At 39.6% G+C, this 26,294-nt stretch overlaps 1 pseudogene; it reads right to left on the bottom strand.

Annotated features, from left to right (window-relative positions):
- The window catches only part of LOC139159585 (actin-related protein 3-like), a 144,438-nt pseudogene that overhangs the window by 98,026 nt on the left and 20,118 nt on the right, over nucleotides 1-26,294 (bottom strand).

The following is a 26,294-nucleotide window of genomic DNA, read 5'->3' as shown; positions in this document are numbered from 1 at the left end:
TGTGGCCACACGGTGCGGGAGGAAGCGAACTGGCAGCAAGTTAGAACCCACCCCTGGCACACTGGTTATGAGATGAGATCTGCCAGCTCCTTTAGAACTTTGAGATGTAATGCATCAGGTCCTTGTATTCATCAAGATCAGACAGGTGTTCTCTTACCTTTTGTGTGGGGGGGGGGGTTTGCTTGTTTTAACTATTATTTGTAGTCTGTCTTTTACAGCTATGTTTCTTTTTGCATGAAGACCGATGCAAAGAACGAGTTAAGCAGCTCTGCTTTCTCTCTGCTGCCTGTTTTTATTTATTTATTCATTCATTCATTCATTCATTTATTTATTTATTTATTAGATTTGTATGCCGCCCCTCTCCGCAGACTTTGTCATCTTCTCTCTTTAGTGGACTGACAGTTTCCTTGTTTTTTCCCCCCTTGTTATTTATATGTTGGAAGAAACCTTTTTTAAAAAAAAAACTTATCATTGACTTTCGTTGCAAGTCTTTGTTCATTACAAGCATTTGCTTTTCTGACTTCGTCTTTGCAGATTCTGGCTATCTTGTGGTGAGGAGTAATGTGGTTTACAATTGTAGGCAGCCAAACAGTTGTGCCTTTCTCAGATTCATCCACTTCTTTTCTTCTGCCTGTTTCTGATTTGCCCACCTTGCAGACTGAGTCAGTGAGTGTTCCTTGTCCTTGGAGCATGCTCAGCCCTCCATTAGCCATTTTCTTTCCCCTTCCACTAGCATGCTGACATTTGGGAGGTGTTGCTCTACAGGGATGTGGGTTCTCCCCGGTTTGGACCCAATTGCCTGAACCATCCCGTTGGTGATGTAAAATCTGTCTAATCAACATTGATTGGAAAGCATATAGTCATTACACTCTTGGTTTGCTGAGAGGAAATAAATGTCAGATTTGACCTTGAGTTAATTTCATTTGCAAAAAAAGTTATTTCCCGTGTATTGGGATTTGAAACTATTGTATTTATTGACATAAGATGGGTTGCATTTAGACATCTTAGGTGGACAGTTTAGATAGTGAATTGGCTGCACAACACTTACAAGCCCTAGTATGGTGTGATATGATGCCTCACTAGTTGCTTCAAGGAGATCAGGTCCCTATTGTTCCCACTTGTTCTTGTAATCCTGTGTTTGCTGCAAACAGTGGTGGAAGAAGAGGATGCTATATCAACTGTCGGTTCTGTTTTGTCCGCAGCACATTCATTGGGTGGGTTTATAAGCTACACAATGATAAAGTAATGATCAGGCATTGTGGTGAGGAAAGCATCAGTGTTTCATCTTTACTTTTGGGAATGGAATTGTAAGCCTGGATATTTGATTGCTTCTGGTTAAGCAAAACAATCGAACAAACTCTATTCTATCTGGAACTCTGCCAAAACTGTCCTTTTACTCTTTAGAAAAGAGAGAAAGAATAATGATGAAACAGAGATGTATCTGTATTCAATGAGTGTTTCTCTTTGAAGTACAGTAGAAACCTAATATTAAAATAATTCAAGGTCTATATGGAACATCTTTTTGTTTTCCATTTCCTGCAGAGCAACTGTGTTGAGCTCTTTTTACTGAAAATACACTTCTTATCCTGGGAGAAGTGAAACTGCAATATTTATTTTAATTCATGGAAGAAAAATAAAAATATTAGCAATGAGTTATTCAAGTAATCATAAAAAGAGACACTTGAAACACAAGGGCACTGGTTTTTATATTCAGACAATGTAGAAACAATATTCAGACAATGCTTAGATTTCTAGATTCATCTCTCTTTTTCAAAATAATATATAGAATCTCATTCTGTTGAGAAACAATAGCTTTCTAACTGAATTTAGTCATCCAAATATTTATAGACTGCAATTCCCATGAAATCCAGGCAACAGTAACATTGGCCATGATAGGAATTTTTAAATGTTGTAAATTTCACATATCTCAAGGACATGAAGCTCAGGAAGCCTCATTCAAAAGGTTAAATAACTCAAGGAGAAGGTTACCATCAATGCAGTTTTCAAACAGATTATTTAAAACATCTATTCATAATTCATATTTGCTAACTGCTGCTTTCAGAAATTGTCAAACTCTATATCCTTTTGTTAGCTAAATGTAGTCTTACAGTATACAAATCTTATATGAAAGAGCAATAGAACTAGCAAGTGGTCTGAGTGCTCTTTTCTTGATGAAATTTAAATAAAAGTGTCAAAGATTACATTTTAAAAAATGTTTCAATTTTTTGGTTTGGCAATTCCTTTTGTAAAAGGCATCATTTTAAAAATTAACTCCAACTTACAAATCATGTTATCTTTGTCTTAAAGTTCAGTTCATGAAAAACTGCCAATTTCTACCGTCCCTTGTCCAAGTGGTGCTTCTACTTACTAACCTGCTAAAAACAAAACACCTCCCTAAGAAACCATGACTCGGGTGTCCACTTCAGTGGATGACTGATTGTCAGCGAGTGTTTGAGCTGTTGGAATCCCTATTTGCTAAAGAGCCCATGTTACAGCACCCAGACCTATCAGATCATTTGTAGTGCAAGTGGATGCCAGGGAAGTGGTAGTGGGTGCAGTGTTATTACAGGTGAATGAGAAGGGGAACTTCCAACCATGTGCATACACATCAAAAAAGTTAAATGACACTGAACGCAATTGGCCCATTTGGGAGAATAAAGTGTTTGCGGTTTGGTGGACTCTGTTAACATGTCAGCATGTGTTAGAGGGTGAAAACTGTTCCCTTTGCGGTCTGGATGGATCATAAAAACTTAGAGGCTCTTCAATCACCATGTAAGTTGTCTCCGAAACAGGTACAGTGGGCACTGTATTTCCAGAGGTTCAATTTCAGGTTGAAATACATTCCAGTGGGGAAAATTCCTTGGTGGATGCATTGTCTCGAAAACCACAATATGATCATGGCAGAAAGTACGAAGAATGTTGGGGAGACAGGAGCAGCTGCACAAGCACAGAAACAAATGATAAGATACAGCCAAAAAGACTAATGATGCTGCTGTAACCTTGATAAAAATGGGAGGGTCAGAGTGAGCTGTGTGGGAGATTATCATTTGAGCTTTGAAGAGAGACATTGTTGCATCATGGTTTTGGTTTTTTGAATTTCTGTGAACTTTCTGACACTAATACTAACTTTCTGGACTAATAACTCAGCATTGCTTCTGCATTCCCATAGGGCTACAGCCCTCTGCATTGCATTGTTTTATTGCTCCCATGTTGTGTGTTTGAAGCTGTTCTGTCTAGGTGCCCCCAGACTTCAACACCAACTGGAAAAAGCAGCCAGACACGCTGGTAAAAGCAAAAGCACTTTATAGTTTGAAAAATAAACACAGAGAAAAACCTGTTCTTCCCAACAGGCAGGCTATGAGACTTCACAGCAGAGTCCTGATGGCCAGACAATACAGCAGACTTCTTGCTGGCACACCCACCACTGTAGAGAATAAGACCCACACCTTTTCCCCCCAAGGTTTCAGTATTCAAAGTCACAAACCAGAATTCCAAGACGCCAAAGATCACAGCCAGGTCCCAGGACTCCCAAAGATAATACTCCACAAGCCAGGAAGGGTGGGTCTGCCTTTTCAGCCTTTCCAGAGAGCACCACACCCAAACCCAGCTGTTGCCTCTTTAGTGCTGAAAGTACCTGGCTAATTGTCCCCTTCGTTGTGTTGCTCTTCTCTGCTGGAGATTGATTATTGCTTGTGCATTTTCATCTAAGGAATCCAGGCTGCTTGCTGGGGAGAGCTCCCTCTCGGGGGACTCTGGCTGTCCTCCCTCTCCCTCAGCCTGAGATTCCTCCTCCCCGTCTGCCTGAACCTCCTGTTCCTCATCCTCCCCCTCTGAGCAGGAAGCCGGCAGAGGATCAGCCGTTCCCTGAGGGGCCTCAGACGGAATCACAACAGAAGCCAGGCAGAACACAAACGATCACATGAGTCTGAGACATTGCAACTATCAGAAATATGAATCCCTTCCCAAGCTTCTGAATTTTGATCACATGGCCATGGGATTGCTGTAATGACGGTGTGAAAAGTGTCCCTAAGTCACCTTTTTTAGTGCCGTTGTAACTTTGAACAGTCACTAAATGAATTTTTATATGTTGAAAACTACCTATAATAATTAAGTACAGTTTAGATGTTCTTAAAGTGGGTAAAAGGGCTAGCAATCATTCAATTAGTTTGATGAAGCCAAGCTCATACTGAGATTGTTCAACTTAAAATGCACCAAATCTGTATTTCACAAGAGTTTTATACACACACACACAGACACACACCCCTGGCTAGCACTGAAAAGAAAAATTTAGCCTAACACACCAGGGTGAGGAGGAAATATAATCTTTCATTTTCCATTTCTGGCTTTCTGCCATGGAATTATATTTTAATATACTTTTGTAGTATATAATAAAGAACAAAGCTGAATCAAAGGATAGCCAAAGTCCCTGGACATGTTCACTGTTGTAAGGGAAACAAGCATGCCAGATGTACAAAGATTATTGATATGAATGGAAAGGTTAAAAAAAATTACGTAACATAAAAAAAAGGGGGGGAGTTAGCTGACTGCATTTTTAAGCTTTGGCAGTGTTTATCATGGCCTGTGTTTACTTCCCTTGCAATTAAAAAATTCATAATACCTTGGATGAATAATGTATTCTAAACTTATTTTCACCCAGACACAAAAACAGATAGAAATCCAGAAAATCCATGGTACAAAGAGTTTTGTATAGGCAAAATCATGATCTTTGTGCAAAATTGCAATTACCTCCCAATTATCTTTAATAATCTTGCAATTATGCTTACCGCATTGTATAACTGATGTTCAGTGAACAAAGTTCCATCTTATCTTCTTTTTCTATTGCTTTATTCCCCCCCCTCCAGCTTTGACGGAACTCCATATGCATGTTGAATAAATATTTCCACCTTGCTGTTCTTCATATAATGAGGTCTCTCCTTTGTTGTATGCATGGAATTCATCCTTGAGCTTGTTGGCAACTCTAAGATAAGATATTTTTTTAACCATAATTCTTCACTAACTTATCTTCCCAAGGATGACCAGAAGGTATGGTTAGAAAAAAATGAATTTGTTGACCACAATGGTATGATTAATGCTCCACGGTGGCCCCCATCTTCACTTCCTTACCATCCTTGTCATCACCCCTGCAATTCCCAATAGCCTTCCATTCCTACTACATTCACTCTTCTACTTAAAACAACTGAAGATATTTGTTTGTTTCCTGAAAACTCAGTAGAAAACCTATTATGAATATTCTTGAGCAAAAAAAAAGACACGTTATAAACAATGTCATTTGGCGGGACCCAGGGGAAGAGCCTTCTCTGTGGCGGCCCCGACCCTTTGGAACCAACTCCCCCCAGATATCAGAGTTGCCCCCACCCTCCTTGCCTTTCGTAAGCTCCTTAAAACCCACCTCTGTCATCAGGCATGGGGGAATTGAGACTTCCCTCCCCCTAGGCTTATAAAATTTATGCATGGTATGTCAGTATGTATGATTGGTTTCTAAATTGGGGTTTTAAATTAACTTAAATATTAGATTTGTTTACATTGTATTATTATTGCTGTTAGCTGCCCCGTGTCTGCGGAGAGGGGCGGCATACAAATCTCATTAATTTTAAAAAAAATACTGCTTCCTATCCATCAAAGCTGAAATAAAGGATCCTGGGAATTCTTCCTTCAGTAAAAATGTTTAATGTACAGTAATTTAGATGCCATCACATTGGATGAACCCGGCACATTTTTCTCTCTCTTTATTCAAAAGCAAATCTTCATAGCATACCAAGGGTGACATGACCCCTACATAATATGCCATGCAATTTCAAAAAGATAAATTAAAATGGAAACATTTCATGTTGCTATGCAATGTTCATGTTTTATAAGTCTGTTGTGTTGGACCCAGATTGTTGGGGGCAATAGGCTTATTCTGTAAATCGCTTAGAGAGGGCTGTAAAAGCACTATGAAGTGGTATATAAGTCTAAATGCTGTTGCTATCTCATCCTGAGCACCCTTTTTTGAACTATTACCATCTGGCAGATGGTACAGGACAATAAAAACAAGGACAAGAAGGCTGAAAAACAGCTTCTATCCCAGAGCAGTAACTATATTTAATTCTACTGTATAGTGCAATATTAATGCAATATCAGGGGTTTGTATCATGTTGTATTATTGTATGTATGTCTTGTTTTTAAGTGTACCATAAATAAACAACTTTTTTAAAAAAGAATGTTATTTCTGCGCCAGTGACTGTCATGCCGGCTACCTGATCTTTTAAAAGTGGGACATTAAAAGCGAGACATTTTTCAAATGCCCTGGGACTCGGGACAAATTATCAAAAAACAGGATTGTCCCGCCAAAAGCATGACGTCTGGTCACCTTAAACTAGACACAAGAACATTTTTTTTCCCAAATGCCATCAGTCTTCTAAACAAGTAATTCCCTCACTACAGTCAAATGAATTTTTAAGTCTGAACTACTATTAATCTTCTCATCGTTCCTATCACCCATCTCTTCCCACTAATGACTGCATGGCTGTAATTTTGTGGCTTGTATCCTTATAATTTATATTGACTTTTTCCTAATATGATTTGATTGCTTATTAGTACCTGGACTATCATTAAGTGGTGTACTTTATGATTCTTGACGAAGGTATCTTTTTATTTATGTACACTGAGAGTATATGCACCAAGACAAATTCCTTGTGTCACACTTGGCCAATAAAAAAATTATATTTTATTCTATTCTGTTTTGTTCTGTTCTACTCTACTCTTATAATTTATATTGACTGTTTCCCAATATGATTTGATTGTTTATTAGTACCCAGACTATCATTAAGTGGTGTACTTTATGATTCTTGACCAACGTATCTTTTCATTTATGTACACTGAGAGTATATGCACCAAGACAAATTCCTTGTGTCACACTTGGCCAATAAACAAATTCTGTTCTGTTCTACTCTACTCTTCTATCTATCTATCTATCTATCTATCTATCTATCTATCTATCTATCTATCTATCTATCTATCACTCAAAACCGTAGAAATGGTGGTAGACTTTAGGAGAAACCCTTCCACCCTTCCACCTCTCACAATAGTAGACAACACAGTATCAACAGTAGAGACCTTCAAATTTCTAGGTTCAATCATATCTCAAGACCTAAAATGGTCACCTAACCTCAAAAACATCATCAAAAAAGCACAACAAAGAATGTTCTTTCTGCGCCAGCTCAGGAAGCTCAAACTGCCCATGGAGTTGCTGATACAGTTCTACAGAGGAATCATTGAGTCTGTCATCTGCACCTCTATAACTGTCTGGTTTGGTGCTGCAACCCAACAGGACTGACACAGACTTCAGAGGATAATCAGAACTGCAGAAAAAACAATTGCTGTCAACCTGCCTTCCATTGAGGACCTGTATACTGCACGAGTCAAAAAGAGGGCGGGGAAAATATTTACTGACCTCTCACATCCTGGACACAAATTGTTTCAACTCCTACCCTCAAAACGTCGCTACAGAGCACTGCACACCAAGACAACTAGACACAAGAACAGTTTTTTTCTGAACGCCATCACTCTACTAAACAAATAATTCCCTCAACACTGTCAGACTTTCTACTAAATCTGCACTTCTATTCTACTACTTTTTCTCATCATTCCTATCGCCCTTTTCCTCCCATGTTGACTGTATGACTGTAACTTGTTGCTTATATCCTAAGATTTTTATTAATATTGCTTCTTCATTGCTTATTTGACCCCTATGACAATCATTAAGTGTTGTACCACATGATTCTTGACAAATGTATATTTTATTTTATGTATGCTGAGAGCATATGCACCAAGACAAATTCCTTGTGTGTCCAATCACACTTGGCCAATAAAATTCTATTCTATTCTATTCCATCTATCTATCTATCTATCTATCTATCTATCTATCTATCTATCTATCTATCTATCTATCTAAACATGTAGATATTATCCTTTCTGCTTTGTTGTAGCTGTAGTCTCTAACTAAATTGTGCCAAATGTACTTCAGCTTCTTATATTCTTGTATTAAAACCATTGTAGGGGCCCTGCAAAAGTGATCTCAATCAACTAATATAAAACTTAAATATAGCACATAGATGAAGGAAATTAATTAGATTAAGTAAATACAGCTGGTTGACTTTAAATGGTACTATAAAGCTAAGCAGGGCTTCCCTTTGCCTGTTCTTCAATGGGATACCTTGAGACCATGCAGATTAGATTGGTAAACAAAACAAGCTTTGGGGGAGAAGGCAACAGCAATTAAAACTCCTGTCATGACCTTTAATTGGGCAAACTGATCCATCGTAGGGCAACAATTTATGAGCCAAGCATCCTAAAATGGACTAACTTATAGAAAGTGTCAGAAATCTGAGACCATAAATCATATGCACTGGGCCCAAAACAAATTGATTTGCAGAAGCCAGCATAGATAGTTTTTGCATCTCCCCACAATTCAATTCCAGTAAGTAGCTTGTCCATCTCTTCTGTTATCAACTTAAAGCACATTAAGGGCTGAAGATTTTGTTAACTGAGATATGAGGTAGGGAGTAGGTTTACATAGTGAAAAGCATAGAAAGATAACTTTGCAGGAATTGTAAAACTAAGAACAAAATGGTAACTTTTTGGTGTGGCAAAACAGATCTACACTGCCCTTTTATGAGCTGTCAGTAAAGGTCATTATTTAATCTTGTTACATTAATAGTTGTGTTGATGCTAGTAAATGGATTGAAACACAGTTTTAAAAACAGCAAAAATAAAGAAAATCTATATTAAAGTAAGATCTAATTTACCCGTTATACTGTGGCAGGTAAGCAGAGCAGAGTATGTAAAAGACTAGATAGAGGGAAGTTTATTTCAGAAAATAACATTTCACATTTGCAAACTACTGTAAAGGGCTTTTAGACACTAACAGGTGAGCCATTTAAACAGATTAGTTGAGCCATTTAACCATTGTTTAGAGACACTGCAATACATTGCACTGGATCTTTTTCCTGCCAATAGTCCCCATTAAGTCAGCTTGATATTTATCAGGGGACCAATTAAGTAGACACCACTGTATTATTATGGGAAAATGCTGTAAGCCTTTTCCAGCCTAAGTACTCCACAAAGAAATCTGTAGTATACATTTTACACAGAAAGAAAAAGTTGGGCATCAAACTCCATTAAATGAAATTCTTTAAGAATGTTAGCTGAAAGTTGACAAAATAGAATTCAAAATCTGGATTATACTAAATATAATCTCATTGCATTTACATTCTAATTAATTCAAATTATATGGACTTTAATAACTTGTATTAACAATAATTTATCAGGGTAAATTAGACAGACATAAACATGATAGGAATACAGTGAGAGATGATAGGATAGATAGATAGATAGATAGATAGATAGATAGATAGATAGATAGATAGATAGATAGATAGATAGATAGATAGATAGATGATATAATAAATTAGAGAGAGATGAACAGATAGAGATGAATAGCTAGATAGATAGATAGATAGATAGATAGATAGATAGATAGATAGATAGATAGATAGATAGATAGATAGATAGATAGATAGATAGATAGATAGATAGATACACACATACATACATACATACATACATTCTTTATTGTCATTGAACGTATTTCTGTATCATTTTAGAGTTGATTTATTGTTTTAAAAAGTTTTATGCTAACAAACATGGAGCACTGAAAGTTCAGAAGTTACAGATGTTCAGATTGGGTTTGCATTTTTAACTACTTATTAAGTCCTTCCCAAGAATCTGGGATAGGCAGGTGTTAATGTTTTATGGGATTAGAAGTATTTTCACAAGCTTTTAGGAAGTTAGCACCCACCTATCTCCCAGGAAAATAAAATATTATAGGAAATATTAAAAAGACAATTTTATTTTCCCTAGTGGAGAAACATGGTTTTAAAGAAACTCAGGGTCTCCGCTGCCTGCCAGCCCCCACCCCACCCCCAAACAGATATTTTGGTGCCAACCTATTTGCAAGGCAAAGGCTGGGCAAGCTTATCCATAACACAAAAGACATGCCCCTCAGGGCGTGACAGGATTAGCCCTCATTCAGTAGTGGGTTCTAAAACCCTTTAGTACCAGTTTGTGCACGTCTGTGTATGTGCAGAAGCATCCTGTGCAGGTTGGTGGATCATCCCTCCACTGGTGCTACCGGTTCTCAGAACTGGTCCAAAACGGGAGGAACCTAGCAATACCCTCACTCAAGATCCAAACCAGGACAAAGCCATTAAACCATAATAGGAATTGCCCAATGCCCATTCATTACCTCATCATCCAGCAAGATTCAACATGGCCCCACGGGAGTATGACCAATCAGAATACATTTCTTACACAGGAACAGGAAGCTCCAAGGTAGGGCCCAAAGGAGAGTATAAATCTTTCTCCTTTTCTCACCCATTGTTCAGCCGGGCTCCCGAAAATTCAAGGGTAAAAAATTCAGACACACGCACACAATTGAAAATTCAAAAACAATGTTTTTATCACAAAATTCAAAAGAAACAATGCACCCTTTTTGTATTGCAAAGAGCACTCTTCCCAAAACAAACTTGTAGGCTGTAAAAACCCCTTAAGCAGTCCTTAAGTACTTAGCTAGCAGCTGTGAAGAAACGTCACAGCCCTCCTTCCACGAGTTGAAACACACACGCTTTGCTCTGCCTTGGTTTCAAAGTCTTGAAAAATCAACAGAGTTCTGAAACAGCAAGTCATGGTCCAAACCAGTGCAATCAGATAATCTCCACACTGCGATGCCAGCATGCTGCCAATTTAACAGCAGCCCTAATTACAGGTGGACTCAATTATCTCCTATAATACTTTTTAAGCTGTTCACTCCTATGCATAGCTCTACACATGTGTGGGTCTATCATTATTTCCTCATTCGAATCTAAGGAAGATAAGGATGATTGACTTCTTCCTGGGCTGTCTTCCAAGCCCCCTTCCTCCATCTCACCATCACTTTCTTTCTTCTGCAGAGGACAATTCACCATCTGACTCTGTCAGCAGCAAAACAGGCCTACGACATGTTGATGTTTCCCCGGCATCCACCTCCTCAGTCCTTGGTGCAGGAGCTGGGCCAGAGCTAGCCACAACACCCATGTGCTCTTTTTTGCCCAGGACTCACCAAACCATGTAGAATTATAAGGAATTTTCCATAATTAAAGAGATTCCTGGGTTGAGATATTTTAAAAAACAAGAATACGTCTTGTATTCAAAGAGACATTGATCCCACCACAGTCTGGCTAAGTTAATCAACTGGAAGTACAAGGATTGAGCAAAACAGCAATGGTTCCCATCTCTGTCTATACCCCATCTACATACCCAAGATATACAAGCTGAATCTCACAAGTAGTTGCCAAAGTGGCCTGTCTATGACCTGCTTTAGGACTGGAGTCCAGACATATCCAGTCAATTTTCTTTGCAAAGCAACTTTTATGGCTCCTTCCCTCTCCCAATGAAAACATATTGATGGTCTTAACCAGAGATGGGATTCAGTCGGTTTGGATCGATTTGGGTGAATTTGTTGTTAAATTTTTGTGCAGTTCGGAGAACTGACCAATCACACCACTGGCTGGACCTGCCCGTCCCACCCCAGCTCTCCCAGTCACTCTTTATCTCGCCTCGCCCACCTTGGCTGCAGCATAGCAAAGCTGTTGCTTCCTGGTTCCCTCGCTCGCTAGACCACTTGCCTCAACCACATGGACCATGTGGCCCAGCCCATTTACCTGCCTTCGTCCTGGCCTCCCACATGGCTCAGTTACCTGCCTGCCAGTGCAGATTATCTCAGGGCCCGCCTTCTGCTGCACGAATCCCAGCGACCAGTTAGGTCCCACAGAGTGGGTCTTCTCCGGGTCCCGTCAACTAAACAATGCCGCTTGGTGGGACCCAGGGGAAGAGCCTTCTCTGTGGTGGCCCCGGCCCTCTGGAACCAACTCCCCCCAGAGATTAGAATTGTCCCCACCCTCCTTGCCTTTCGTAAGCTACTTAAACCCCACCTCTGCCGCCAGGCATGGGGGAATTGAGATAACAATTTTATGCATGGTATGTCTGTCTGTATGTATGTTTGGTTTTTATTATAATGGGTTTTTAATTGTTTTTAGTATTGGATTATTGTTATATGCTGTCTTATTATTGCTGTTAGCCGTCCCAAGTCTCCGGAGAGGGGCGGCATACAAATCCAATAAATGAATGAATGAATGAATGAATGAATGAATGAATGAATGAATAAATAAATAAATAAATAAATGGCCTGCCATTGCTGCCTCTGCTGGCACGAATGGCCTGTTACAGGACCCCCTTAGGGCAGTAATGACAAACCCGTTTTTCCCTCGGGTGTCAGCATAGACAATTCTGGGAGTTGAAATCCACAAGTCATAAAGTTGCCAGTTTTTGAAGATCTCTGGCCTAGAGTGAAGCCATCTCTCCATCCTCATGCTATGCACCCTCGAATATTCCAATGAACAGATCAGAAAGAGGTTGGTTCTTCCTCTTCCTCCTCCTTCGGCCAGGTTTTTTTGTATTACGTTCCAGCTCAGATTTTTCATCCAGGGTTCAATTCTTGTACTAGAGATTATAATAGCAACAAGTACATAAAAATAGAACATTGAAGTTAAAATGTCTATTGTTTTGCTTAGAAATCTTTGGCTTAACTAAAACCTGACTCGTAAGGAGGCTAGCACCTGCCTTTGGATCAGTAGATAGTTGGATTGCTCTGAAAAAAATATATTTTGCTTCAGCAAAGCATTTAATGAAGAAGCCCACTTCTGATTAACTAGCCAATTAAATGTGGTCTTGATAATATGGCAATTAATTGGGCTCACAGGAAGCTATAGGACTGGAACTAAAGAGAACAGAAGCAGATTATTAGATTTAAGTTATAGGAAGGCAAATCCCAAATAAATGTTAGAGGGGAAATGTCTAACAATATGAGTGCAGAGAAGTAAAACCAATTACCAGCAATTACCCAATAAGAAGTAATGCAAGTAGTCCTCAACATACAACCCTAATTGGCCCCAACATTTCTGTTGCTAAGCCAGACATTTATTAATGTTTTCCACAATTGTTAAGTGAATCACTGCAATTGTTAAGTGAATCACTGCACATGGTTGTGAATCTGCTTTCCCCATTAACTTTTATTGTTAGAAAGCTGCAAAAGATTACCATCCATGACTCCAGGACATTGCATCTATCATAAATAGGAAACAAATTGTCATGCATCCAAATATTGACCACGCAACAATGAGGATGCTACAAACACTTGTAAGTGTGAAAAACAGTCCCTTTTTCCCATGCCATTGTAGCTTTGAATGGTCATTAAATTAACTGTTGTAAATCGAGGATGACCTGCACTTTCCAGTTTACTATTTTAAGATGTAGCTTGAAGGGTTCCATTCAAAGTGGTCACGAAATGGCAGGCAAAAAGATGAAGAACAGAACTCTGCCAATTCATAGATATTTGCTAGCACAAACTCTGAATTGGCGATAGGTTGTGATATGCTGCTGTATCTACTCAGTAAATCATGCCACAAACAAGCTAAACTCTAAAGTTTCTAAATCATTCTAAGACACATTTAAACTATAAAACTACCTTGCAATTAAAGGTATTGTTATTTTTAAAAAATAAATTTATTGAATATATACATTAAAAAACAGGGTACGGAAAAGCAAAAGGGATATATATAATATACATTCTAACATTTATAATTTACTTATATAGTACACGTAAGTGGGGAGGGAGAAAAGAAGAAAGGTAGGGGGGTTGGGGAAGAAGGGAAAGAGATATAAGGAGAAGAGGGATGGCAAATTGGAGCAAAAGAGGAGTGGTAAGAAGAGAAGGCCAGCGTTAGAGCTGGGGCTTTCATGCTTTGCGGACTGTGGCTTGAGCACATAGGTGGTGTAAATTTCCCTAAAGTTTTATCCATATGTTTTTGATGTAATTGTTAGTGCCAATACGTATCAGTGGTTTAAGGGTTTGTTTTCTTTGTACAGTGGAACCCCGACATAAGAGCTGCTCTACTTAAGAGCAACTTGAGATAAGAGCTGGGAGGGGAGAGATATTTTTGTTCTACTTACAAGCCCAAATTCGAGATACAAGCGCCAAGGAGCTGTCTCCTGAAGCCAAACGCTAACTTCCGCGTTTGGCTTCAGGAGACAGCTGCGAAGCGGCGCGCGTGTTTTAAAAGGTTGCAGCCGGCCTGGGGGGCTCCGGGGGGTGCTTGCAGCTTTCTTTCTTGCTCTTTTTCTTTCTCTCTTTTACCTTCCCTTCCTCTATTTCTTCTTTTCTTTCTCCTTCCCACCTTCTTCCCTCCCTCCCTCCCTTCACTCATTCCTCTCTTACTCTCCCCTTTCATAAGTTTCCTTGCTTCCTTCCTCTGTTCCTGTCCCTTCCCTCTTTCCTTCCTTCCTTCCCACCCTCCGTCCATTCATTCACCCATTCCTCTCTTGATCGCTTAAAGCCGGTCCCTGGTGCAAAAAGGGTTGGGGACCTCTGTCCTACAGGATTGGGTGGCAGAGAAGTTGAACATATGTAAATTTAAAAGTTTAAGAAAGTTTACAAGTTAAGTGAAAGAAACTTCATTATTCATTTATATGTACATGTACATTTCTTCATTAAAAACATGTCTTTCTGCATAATTTAGACTAACTTTGTGAGTTTTTTGAGGGCTGGAACCAATTAAAATTATTTACATTAATTCCTATGGGGAAAAGTCGTTCGAGATAAGAGCTGCTCGACTTAAGAGCCCAGGTCCGGAACGAATTAAACTCGTATCTCGAGGTACCACTGTAGTTTAAAGTTCGTGTCAATCGATGTTTACAGTTTGTCGTTTCAATTTGATGTTATGATTTGTGACGTAGGTTGCTAGTTTTTCAAGTTGTTTTTGTTGGATATTTTTCTTGATGAATAATTTTTAAGTAATTTCTTTTTTTAACCAGAGGTACCATTTGTCCCATGCTTTGTAGAAATCTGTCTCATCCTTGTTTTGCAGTTCCATTGTTAGTTTGGACATTTCTGCACATTCCATTATTTTAATCAAAGGTATTGTTATTTTTATATTCACAAGCAAACTGATATGCATCAGATGAAAAATCAAGCCATTTGGTTAAAAAAAGTAGTTTTCAGTCTCTATTTTTTTTTCTAGAAATGCTACAGGACAAAACCCAACTTATGTTTCTTCCCCCAACAACACACACACACAGAGACGCACAATCCCCAAAAAATCCAACAACAAAACTTTGCAAGCATGAGACATTTTTCCTTCTGCATATTTTCTTTCCTTTTACTGTGAATGGTTGCTTTTACAACTGCTAAAGGTTAGAATAAAAGATAAAGTGTCTCACATCAAATTCAAATCATTTGCAAGCCTTCATTAGACATTGAAGACTTATCGTGTGATCCCAAGTTGCTGAGATAAAACCAGTCCGCTCTGAAACGGCATCGTCATCTTTTCTCCATATCGTGAAATTGAAATTGATGAAATGAGTACCTACCATTCCCTGGTGAAGTGTAATTCAGTGATTCGTTGTAAGGGGTAAAGTTCTTTGCCTGGGATTCAAAACTCCAATTAGAATCTACTGACCCCAATTCCTTTTGTATTGTTCTGACCCTTTAGTTCCTGGTCTTACCTCCCTTCATGCTTCTACGATTCTGCAAATACTTCAGTTCCAAGAGACAGAAGGCTTTTATTATCGTCAGGGCACCAGGCCTGAATGTTCTACCAGGACAGTGGTCCTAACTCCGTCTTCCCAATCTGAGAAACAAAGGTGGCCATTTTGTTGGCTAAATAGTTGCAAAATAGTGCCTGATGCCCAGTGAAGGACTACCAAATTTTTTTAAAAAAAATATTTTTATTGATTTTTAACAATTTTTATATCACACAACATAAAACAGTGCATAGTGAATTGTGCCCACCACCCCGACGCACACACATTTGCCACCACCAATATATCTGTGTATGATTAGATCAAATGGAACAAGATGAGAATGATGATGCGACAAAAAATACAGAGCTGGGGGACAAGATCAGTGCAGCAAATGGCGAGATATCTGAAGAAGAGGAAAGAAAAATCATGTATTTTAGCATTGAGGGACACTAGTGGAGTGGTTAGATATGGTAATGAGCAGTTAGAGGAGATAATGAGGAAATGTTATGAAGATTTGTATAAAGAGGAGCAAGTGAAGATAGGAGTCCTCAAAGTTGGGAAAATAGTAAGTGAAGATGAACAAATTTTGAACGCAGAAATTACACAAGATGAAATTGCTAGAATAATTAAAGGGTTAAAACACGCCAAAGCACTGGGCCCAGATGGGTTTACAGGGGAATTCTATAAAACTTATAGAATTTTATACCAAAATTTTAACTACCACACTGTGGGCGTGGCTTATGCAAGATGCCCTGCATTTTATTTCAACATCTTTCAGTGTAAATTGGGTGCTCTGGAGTGGAGCTCCATTTTCGCTACCCCACTGCACCCCCACCCTTGTCTGGGCAGCAGCTCACCCCTCCTGATGCCATATGTCCAGCATCAAGGGTAGGACAAGTTGAAAATTGGGTGAAAGGCTAAATATACAAGTCGACTTACAACAGTTCATTCGAGATTACAGCAGGACTGAAAAATGTGACTCAGGACTGTATTTCATATTTACGACCATTGAAGCACCCCATAGTCACTAGAAAATATCATAGCATTAGTTTCCTTTGAGGTTGCCTGTTTGATATATGATTTTAGCATTTGATATATGATTTGAATGAGTTTTCCTTTGCTGTAAAACACATTTTCTGCCTGTTTCATGAACAGGTAACATAATTTATTTCTGCATCTGTGATATCTTGGCTTTAACTATGGTTATGTAGACAGCTTGTGTATCACTTTCACTGGCTTGCCTAAATAAATTACAAGCAACTTTGTACAGTATTTATGGTACTGTGCTGTGGTCCATGAAAAGAAATTCCAAAACAGAAGTATATTTACCTTTTCTCCCTTTTCAACTCATGTTTGAGAGCTCAGAAAAAGTCTGAGCAGGGTGGTAGATAATTGATTCAAATGCTTTTTCAACATAAAATTGATGTCACTCCCCTCATGCAATCCCTCTTTGTAATTCAGGCTATATATTTTTCAAACAAGCAAACAAACAAATAGTCCTTGATTGTGTGTCTGTGAAACAGCTTATCTCCAAATTATGCATTAATTGAGAAAAATGCTGCATTTGGATGAAGAGGGTTTGATTTATAAACTAGATAGATTAATCAGATTAACCAGAGCTAGACAAATTTATATTTGTTTATTTTAAAAAAGTTGAATTCTTTTTACGCCAGGCAATAGGTCAGCAATCCTATGGACTTGAGTCATCTGAACATCAATATCTGTTTACCTGGAAAATGTGAAACACCTTGACTGGTTTCCCAATAGCATCTTATAAATACTCAGCCTGTAGCAATAGTGGGTTCTAAATCCCATTGCTACCGGTTTGCGAAGAAGCATCCCGGGTGGATGGGCGGAGCCTACCAGCATCACCACCAGCAGTTCACCAAACTGGGCCGAATCAGGAGCAATCCACCAGTATTATTGGTATTTTGGCATAGTGATAGTGGGATGATTGTAGTAGTAACTTTTTCAGAGTATAAGACGCACCTTTTTCCTCTCTAAAAGAGGCTGAAAATTTGGATACGTCTTATACTATGAATGTAGCTTTTTTTCCCCTGAAGCTTTTTTTCTTCAGCTCTAAATAGGTGCTAACAATCTTCCCAGCCCTTACCTTGCAGGCTTTTTCATTGTTACTCTCTCCAAAGAATGTTTTCCAATCCATAAGTCTGCAAAGACTTTTTTTTTCATTGCTCTACTTTAGGGATAGACTAAGTTAGCTCTTCAGTGACATGTGGACTTCAACTCTCAGAATTCCTGAGCTAGCATGATTGTCTCAGGAATTCTGGAAGTTGAAGTCTATAAGTCATAAAAGAGCCAACTTTACCTACTCCTGCTCTACTTGCTCTGAATGTTTCTTTCCAGCCCTACCCAGGTGCTAAAGATGTTCCTAGTTCTTGCTGGCTTGCAAGCACTTTCACTGTTACTCTCTCCAAGTAAGGTTTTTTTTTAAGCCCTAACTAGGGGATAAAATAATATGCTGAAGCTGTCCAGACTAAGGACGCTAGCCAAATGAATACCTGGTAGGTAGACACACACACACCCATTTTCCTCCCCCAAAACTAAGGTGTGTCTTATATTCTAGAACAGAGATGGTGAAACTTTTTTTCCTTGGGTGCCAAAAGAGTGTGCATGCATGCTGTCGTGCATGCACAAGTGCCCACACCCATAATTCAATGCATGGGTAGGCAAAAACAGCCTCCCCTGCCCCCCAGAGGCCCTCTGGAGGCTGGAAATGACCTATTTCCCAACTTCTGGTGGGCCCACTAGGCTCATGTTTTGCCCTCCCCAGGCTCCAAAGGCTCCTCTGGAGCCAAGGGAGGGTAAAAACACCCTCTCCCATCCCCAAGGATGGATGGAAGCCAAAAACACCCTCCCAGAGCCTCTGTGCAAGCCAAAAATCAACTGGCCGGCAGACACATGCACACTGGAGCTAAGCTAGGCCAACAGCTTGCCAACAGCTTGCCAATAGATATGGCTCTGCATGCCACTTGTGCCACCTGTGCCATGGGTTCGCCATCACTGCTCTAGTGCATCTTATACTCTAGTGCATTTTATAATCTGAAAAATACAGTACATACTCATCATTTTAAAAAGGTTCTAAGTAATGGAGTGATTGTTTGGCATTAGATTTATACATTTGGATCGAAAATGCCAAAATTTGATCTATCTATCCATTTATCTTTCTATTCACCTATCTATTCACTTACTCATCTATCATCTCTTTATTTTCTACCTCTGAACAGAGGAGGTCATTCTTTTAAAAAGTAATAATAGCAGTAAACTCAATGGAGGCTCCAATTAGCATTAAAAAAAGTTAGCTGAATGGATGTTATGCTCATTTTGTAGAGGTATAAAGTTGAGGCTACTTAGACCCTTTGCTCATATAGAAATTCAATGTGAAATATCCTTAACAGATGTTTGTCCTGCATCTGCTGGAATACATTGAACTGAAGGAGAATTCATCATCTGAGACCTTGTACTCATTTTACTATGCATAATAATATAATATGCCTATTGATATAACTTATCCTTTTTGCTTTATCTTTTTCTATAATCTTTCTTTACTGAGAAGACACTGAGATGCCTTCTTGAAATATTTCCATCCAATGCCACTTTCTGCAAGCATTCACCCATAATTCAGTGCTATCTACTTTCTATATTAATATGCTCTTTAAACTCACTCTCACAAAAATGCACAAAGACTGATTTGAATTTAAATATATTTTAAAGTATTTAAAGACAGCATTTCTAAACACATTTGTCCTAAAAATACACATTTTTTTAAAGAGAACTGCAATATGCATTTTCAAATAGGATACTTTGGAAAGGAAGAAAACTACAGATACTGCAAAAATTATAAGAAAAGCCCTATTGATGTGGGAAAACATGGTTCATTTTTGAGCCAAGCAATTTAAATGGTCATGAGAATATGGCGCTCGCAAAAATGCAAATAATTACCCATCTGAAATAATGATAGAACTTGGGTTTGCCAGAGAGGATCTGGGTATTTGTAAGGGATAGAAAACCTGGGATCATCACAATTTAATCTGAAATGTTAATTAGAATTTTTTTTAGTTAAGAGTCTGTTTTGATTTTCTACTGCTTCTGTGTTTGGTTTTATCATCAGTAGAGAAGTTAAATGTGGAGTTGTCCCGCGGCGACATCAGCTATCAAATACATGTTTCCATTCACCAATCAGCATAAAGCCAACCTTCTATTCAGCTCCCAGCTGTTGAGCATTTTATTCCAAATCAGACAACTTTTGAAAGACTGACCAGCCAGCACTTCCCAAGTTTAAAGATAAATTACCTGTTTCTGACAGGTAAGTTAATTAATAGTGCACATTTTGGATTCCTCCAAAAGTACTTTTTCAAGAAACAACTGGACTTTCTTATTTTATTTGAAGATGTTTTGCTTCTCATCCAAGAAGCTTCTTCGGCTCTGACTGGATAGTGGAAAAGGGAAGGATTTATATTCCTTGCAGACAGCTGGTCATTTCCATTATTTTAGAGAGTCTTTGAGGCCTTTCCAAAAGACATCTGTCATAGTCCTCAAGGTCACCTGAGTAGTGCAAATGGGTGTGAGGCCTTCTTGTTTTCTGCCCTGTGTCCCTTTGTTGTTGAACACAGGTACTGTTCAATCTTTTTTGTTAATTACTAAACAAAGGGAACTCCAGCTAAGTTTGTCCACAAGAGGGAAAGGAAATTAACGCAAAGATGAAAGTCGTAAAACAGAGCAGGTTGAAAGAGCTTCTAAGAGGAAGGATCCAATCCACATGATTAGATTGATCTGGTGAGGAACATATTTCTACCTATTATGGCCTATATACAATAATGGGCAGCCAAAAATTTTACTGCCACACTATGGGTGTGGCTTATTTTGTGGGCGTGGCTTGGTGGTCATGTGACTGGGTAGGAGTGGCTTGCTGGCCATGTGACCAGGTGGGAATGGCTTGAGCGATCATCATCGTTCACGTGAACTGTTATTGCCATATGATGCCTTTTCATCTCAGCTGTTGGCAAAGTGAGGGCTTCACAAGGGGAAAAAGACCGCAACCCAGACTGCTTCGGTGTGGTGCAGCTCTCCTGGCCTTGGGAGGTGGCTGCGTGAGGCTGGAGGGAAGCCAGCCAGGAGAGAGGGAAGCTCGTCCGAGGCCAGGAAGGAGGAAAGAGGAAAAAAGCAAGTAGCACACAGCAGCAGCAGCAGCAGGGAAAAAAAGGAGAGCCAAGCTGAGATCAGTAATCCAGGAAATGACAGCCGCCCGTCAGCTGGAGCTGTGCATGCAGCTTCATTTCTGCGGGTGGAACATGCTTTCCACCCCGTCTAGCCTGCTGCCCAGCCCCTGCCTATATTTTTTCTGAAGATGAGTAAATTCTTCTCTCTGTCTCTGTCTCTGTCTCTTTCTCTTTCTTTCTATCTATCTATCTATCTATCTATCTATTTTTTGTAACTCTAGACCACTTATCTCCCTCAAAGGGGGACTTTTCAAAATGGAAAGTGAAAATAATTGAACATTTCTGAGAAATGTATAAGAGACAGGTTTGTACAAAGAGATAAACTCTAAATTTAAACAGTTTCCCCTTCCAAACACAAGAACAGAACACGTTATAATTGCTTTGTATGGGCAAACCAGAAGTCCACTTTCCACACTTCTGTTTTGCTCGTTGTTCTGTCTGGGTCACTCCGGAAGCTATAACCAATCCAAAAAGATAAGCCAGACACACCGGTACAATTCAAATACAGTTTTATAATGTTCAAGGAAAACGAAGCTAACAGAAAATGTCCTCACAAAGCAGGAAAACACTGGAACTCCAAATATATACACGAAGGTAATTGTGCATGCATCAATATAGGATTCTTGCTGCCAAGACGAGGCTGTGGATAACAGACATACACCTCCCACGGTTCTTCAAGACTGCTGGGCCACAAGCCAGGAACAGAGACGCCGAGAAACAATGCAGGTTACAGGAACTCCAAACTGATAACACTCCACATGGCTTCAATAGCTTGCCTGCCTTATAAACCCTTCCCTGCTAATGAGGACCACACCCAAGGCCTGGTGTTTCTTATTCAATGCTGATAGTAGTTCCTCAATTGCTCCTTCCTTTGATCTAAACGTCTCTGTCGCATGTCAATGACAGCTTGTGCCTCGTCACCTAATGACTCCAAGCTACTGGCAGGGGAGAGCCCCTCCCCGGGGCTCCCATGCTGTTCTTCCTCATCACATTCCTGACTGGACCCTCCCCCGTCCGACTGCTCAGCCCCCTTCTCTTCGCTGTCAGCCTCCTCCGGGCATGTAGCCAGCAGAGACGCAGCTGGCCTTTGATGTGCCTCAGGCTGAACCACAACACTCGTTGAGTTGTTTTTCGCACTTTGGGACTTCAGGAAGCTTCCCTAAAGCTTCTGGAATGCAAAAAACAGCACAACAGGCAAACTGGAAAATCTGTTTTTTCAAACTTCCAGTTTATTTATTTATTTATTTATTTATTTATTTATTTATTTATTTATTTATTTATTTATTTATTTATTTATTAGATTTGTATGCCGCCCCTCTCCGCAGACTCAGGGCGGCATACAAATTTTGCATTTTTCCCTGAAGCCTCCAGAAGGTTAAACAGCCTTCCCCAAGGCTGAAAACCAGCTGGCTAGCACACATATGTGCTGGAGCTGAGATAGGGCAATCCCTCACATGCCATAAGTTTGCCATCACAGGTCTATAGGAAACCACATATTAACCTGGTCAGACTGGGCTTAGCTTTTTCAGCTTTCATTTAACTTTTAATTAGACACCCAAAATAGATTATCAGGAATGAGCCTCCTTACACAAAAGCACATCTCTGGATTCCTAGGGGTTGTAACAATGCCCTTTCCCTTGCTCTTTTTAAGAGTCAGGATTTTTGGAGAACCATCTCAAGATCATTGTCCCCACTGGGCATAATCACCACAAAAGGCAATGCTGTACAAAACAACTGCATAGGTTTATCGAATGTAAACTTGACCCTTTAGTACATTTCTCTCTTCCAGCACAGCTAATTAGAGGTGCACATAGCAGATCAACATAGGTTTTCCAATTAATACAAGAAGCAGAGAGATTATCTAAATGAGTAATCAGTTACCAAAGTTGTCTTGCCAATCTTTGATTCCAAAAAGATTTACAGTGTGAAAAAACATATTAGAGGAAGCTAGGAGGAAACAAGATTAAAATAGTGTGTTATATCTGAAGCAGAACAACTAGATTCTGTAATAGTTTCATACTGTATAGTATCAACTCTGAAGACTCTTCCCCCCCCCCCCCCACACACACACTATATATCTTTCGGAGTATAAGACGCTCTGGACTACAAGACTCACCTACCTTTATTGGGAAAGGAAACAAAAAAAATTGCCTCTGCCTCCCAGAATCCATGCAGTATTCATCTGGCCTGTTCGCCACCACCACGGCCCATTCGCAGAGGCCCATGTAGCACAGCCCATTTGCCATCATTGTGGCTCATTCAATGCAATTCATTTGTCGCAGCCCATTGCATGTGTATGGATATATGTTGTGGTTAGCTCTGGCCCTGCTCCTGCCCCAAGGACTGTGTATGTGGGAGAGACATCCACATGCTGCAGGCCTGTTTTGCCCCCGGTGGAATTTGCTGATGAAGGCTCCTCTGACCAAGAAGACATGAGTGACAGGGAGGAGGAGAGTGTGGCAGACAGCTCAGAAGGAGATCAATTATCTAGCTCCTCCTTGGATTCAGAACAAGAGTTAATGATACAGCCACGCATGCGGAGAGCGATGCATAGGCAGCAACAACTGAGAGATTATTATCAAAGAAAATGAGGCCACCTGTGGTTGGGTGGGGCTGTGGTAATTAGTGAGGCTGCTATAAATAGCAGCCTGTGGGTTTGGCCATTGAGGAGGATTATCTGATCGTTGTGTTTCATGCCTGCTTTGCTGCGTTTGACCTTTTGTGTGCTGATCTTTCCCCCGCTTTGAAACTAAACTAGAGCAAAGTGTGTTTCACTTTGTGAAAGAAGAAGGACTGTGAATTGCCTCACAGCTGCAAGCTAAGTATCACAGAACTGATTAGGGACTTGTACCAATTACCAGTTTGTTTAGAGACCAGTGCTCTTTGCTATACCAAAAGAGGGCTTAGGTTAAGTGAACCTAATGTCCATTATAAAGGACATTGTTTTGAATTTTCAAACGTGTGTGTGTCTGAAATTTGTACCTGTGAATTTTTGGGAGTTGTCTACCAGAGAGCCCGACAGAACAGATTTTTTTTTCTTTTGCGTGTGCCCATGTATTCACAGAAAAAAGGTTTCAATAAAAGTCCTAAAAGCATTGGATTCTAACCAGTTGGTTCTCATCATGTCACTATACATGTCCAGCCATGGAATACTATTGCAATTTTAGAAAAATAAGTTGGGCGGGTATCTAGCTGTTCTTGAGCATTTCTCAATGTTAGTAGTTTGTGTTTTTGTCATCAGCCATACTTTAATCTTTTCCTTGGTGTTTTGGCAGATCATTATTTATATCTGTTCTAGGATGCTGAAGCATTTCCATGGACGTGTACTCAACAGGTGTATTTCATTGGACTACCTGTTTATCATCTAATTCATTAAACCCATTGTCCATTTTGCTGTCCAGAAAGGGTCATTTGTTGGAAAAGCATATAAAACAATTCCCTTTCAATCCAACCTGGATTCTCTGTGGTCCAAGTATCCCTTGCTTCTATATATTCATAGGATCCTTACTTTCAAAAGCCATTTTTTTGAATGCAATGTACACACTTTCTTCAGAATAGGAAATTCTGCAACACTTAAGGATTTGGACAGATGTATTTAGCCCTTGAGCTTCAGATGGAGCACTCCTCCAATTGTGTCATGTTCTTCGTTTGGTCATAATCAGCAGTGCAGCAATAGCAATAGCACTTAGACTTAAATACTGCTTTACAGTCCTTTACTGCCATCTCTAAGTGGTCACCATATTGCCCCCAACAATCTGGGTCCTCATTTTACTGACCTCAGAAGGATGGACGACTGAATCAACCTTGAGCTTGGTGAGATTCGAGCTGCCAAATTGCAGTCAGCAGTAGAAGCCTGCAGTACTGTATTCTAACTACTGTGCCACCACAATGTAAGCTACTTTTAGCTTCTAGATCTTCCTCCCTCAAGTTTTCCTGTAAGTAGATAGTTTTCTTTGGAAGTTACCCAAGTGGCACAGTTGTTGTTACTGTCATACTGACAAAACATACACATTTGTAACTATGATTATTGCAGCCTGATTCAGTACAAAGGAAACATAGAATGGAGTTTCATCTGGTAGTGAATTTGCTATAATTGCATAGAATTCTACTTATAAAGGTCAGAGCATCCCATATTATCCAACCTTTTCTTTCTTGTTACAGCTTTAGTGTAACCCCTTAAAGCCTCTTCTGGGAATTGGGCAAGTACTGGATGAAGATGAGACACATTGCAGAAAGCTTCAATAGATAGATGGGTTTAGAGGGCAAAACTGGATGATCAGCTCTATCTAACTATAGATACTTACCTGGTAATGCAAAGCTATTATTTTATGCAGCCTATTGTTCGTTAGGTCAAAACAAAACAAAACAAAATCCACCTCCCTGTTTTAGATTAAAAACAGTCATCTTGTTTAGTAGAGCACTCATGGCATATCTATCTGGTTTTAGCATAAGTGTCCTTCTTTGTTCTCGTTAATTGAAAACAATTCTCAATCACCCTCCTGTGTTTAAAACTCCAGGATTAAGATACTTTTTCCGCCACTCTATCAGGGGTTTAAAGACATATAAACAACATCATTGTTTGAAGAGTTGACAAATAAATTCAGGCTCCCCAGGATACTCTTGTTTAGGATTTTCTCAATTAGGCATTTTATTTGATCTTAGGGTCTGGGTGAGCCACAATTCTTTAGAATTGAAGACGAGATTAATGGACCAGATTCAAATGGCTAATTCATCTCCTGGGTTTTGTTCATGGCTTCTCTTTGCTAATTTAATAGCGCTACAGCCCAAGTCAAATAAATCAAAATGCGAATTAGGCTTAGAGCACTCCATCTTCAGAGGGGCAGCGGGGTGGGAAGTTACTTATCCTTTTCAAATAACATTGCATAAAACAAAGTCTGGTCTAAGCACTAGATTTTATGGAAAAGATGTTTATCAGGATATCCACCTCAATTTGCTAGATTATTATTCTTTTCTTCCTCCTCCTCCTCTTCTTCTCTTTTGGCAAAAGAGGACGTTGTGAAATGGACAGGATTTCAAAGAGCAAAAAAACCAGATATTTCAATAGGATTTGGGAGGATAGGTCCCAGGGACATATCCTAGAGAAGCGGATGCAAAGTAGGGCAACACATAAAAGAGCAAGCAGGTTTTTCTTAATGGCTTCACTCGAATCTGAAATTAAGCACAGCAGGTAAGAAGACACTGCAGGGAGTTTAAAAGGTATCACACATCTGTATGCTAACCAAGTTTGTAAGAGGCCTCACACTGTTTGTATTGACAAGGGGGAATTGTGTATATTGTGCTGGGGTTGTTTTTTTAAATGTTGACCCACTCTCCAGAAAATGCAAAGGGTACTCCTATCAACTTCACATGGTTCCCTAGCAG

This window comes from Erythrolamprus reginae, chromosome 2 (assembly GCF_031021105.1).
Source record: "Erythrolamprus reginae isolate rEryReg1 chromosome 2, rEryReg1.hap1, whole genome shotgun sequence".
Lineage (NCBI taxonomy): Eukaryota > Metazoa > Chordata > Lepidosauria > Squamata > Dipsadidae > Erythrolamprus > Erythrolamprus reginae.
This window is presented reverse-complemented; position numbering and strand designations above follow the sequence as displayed.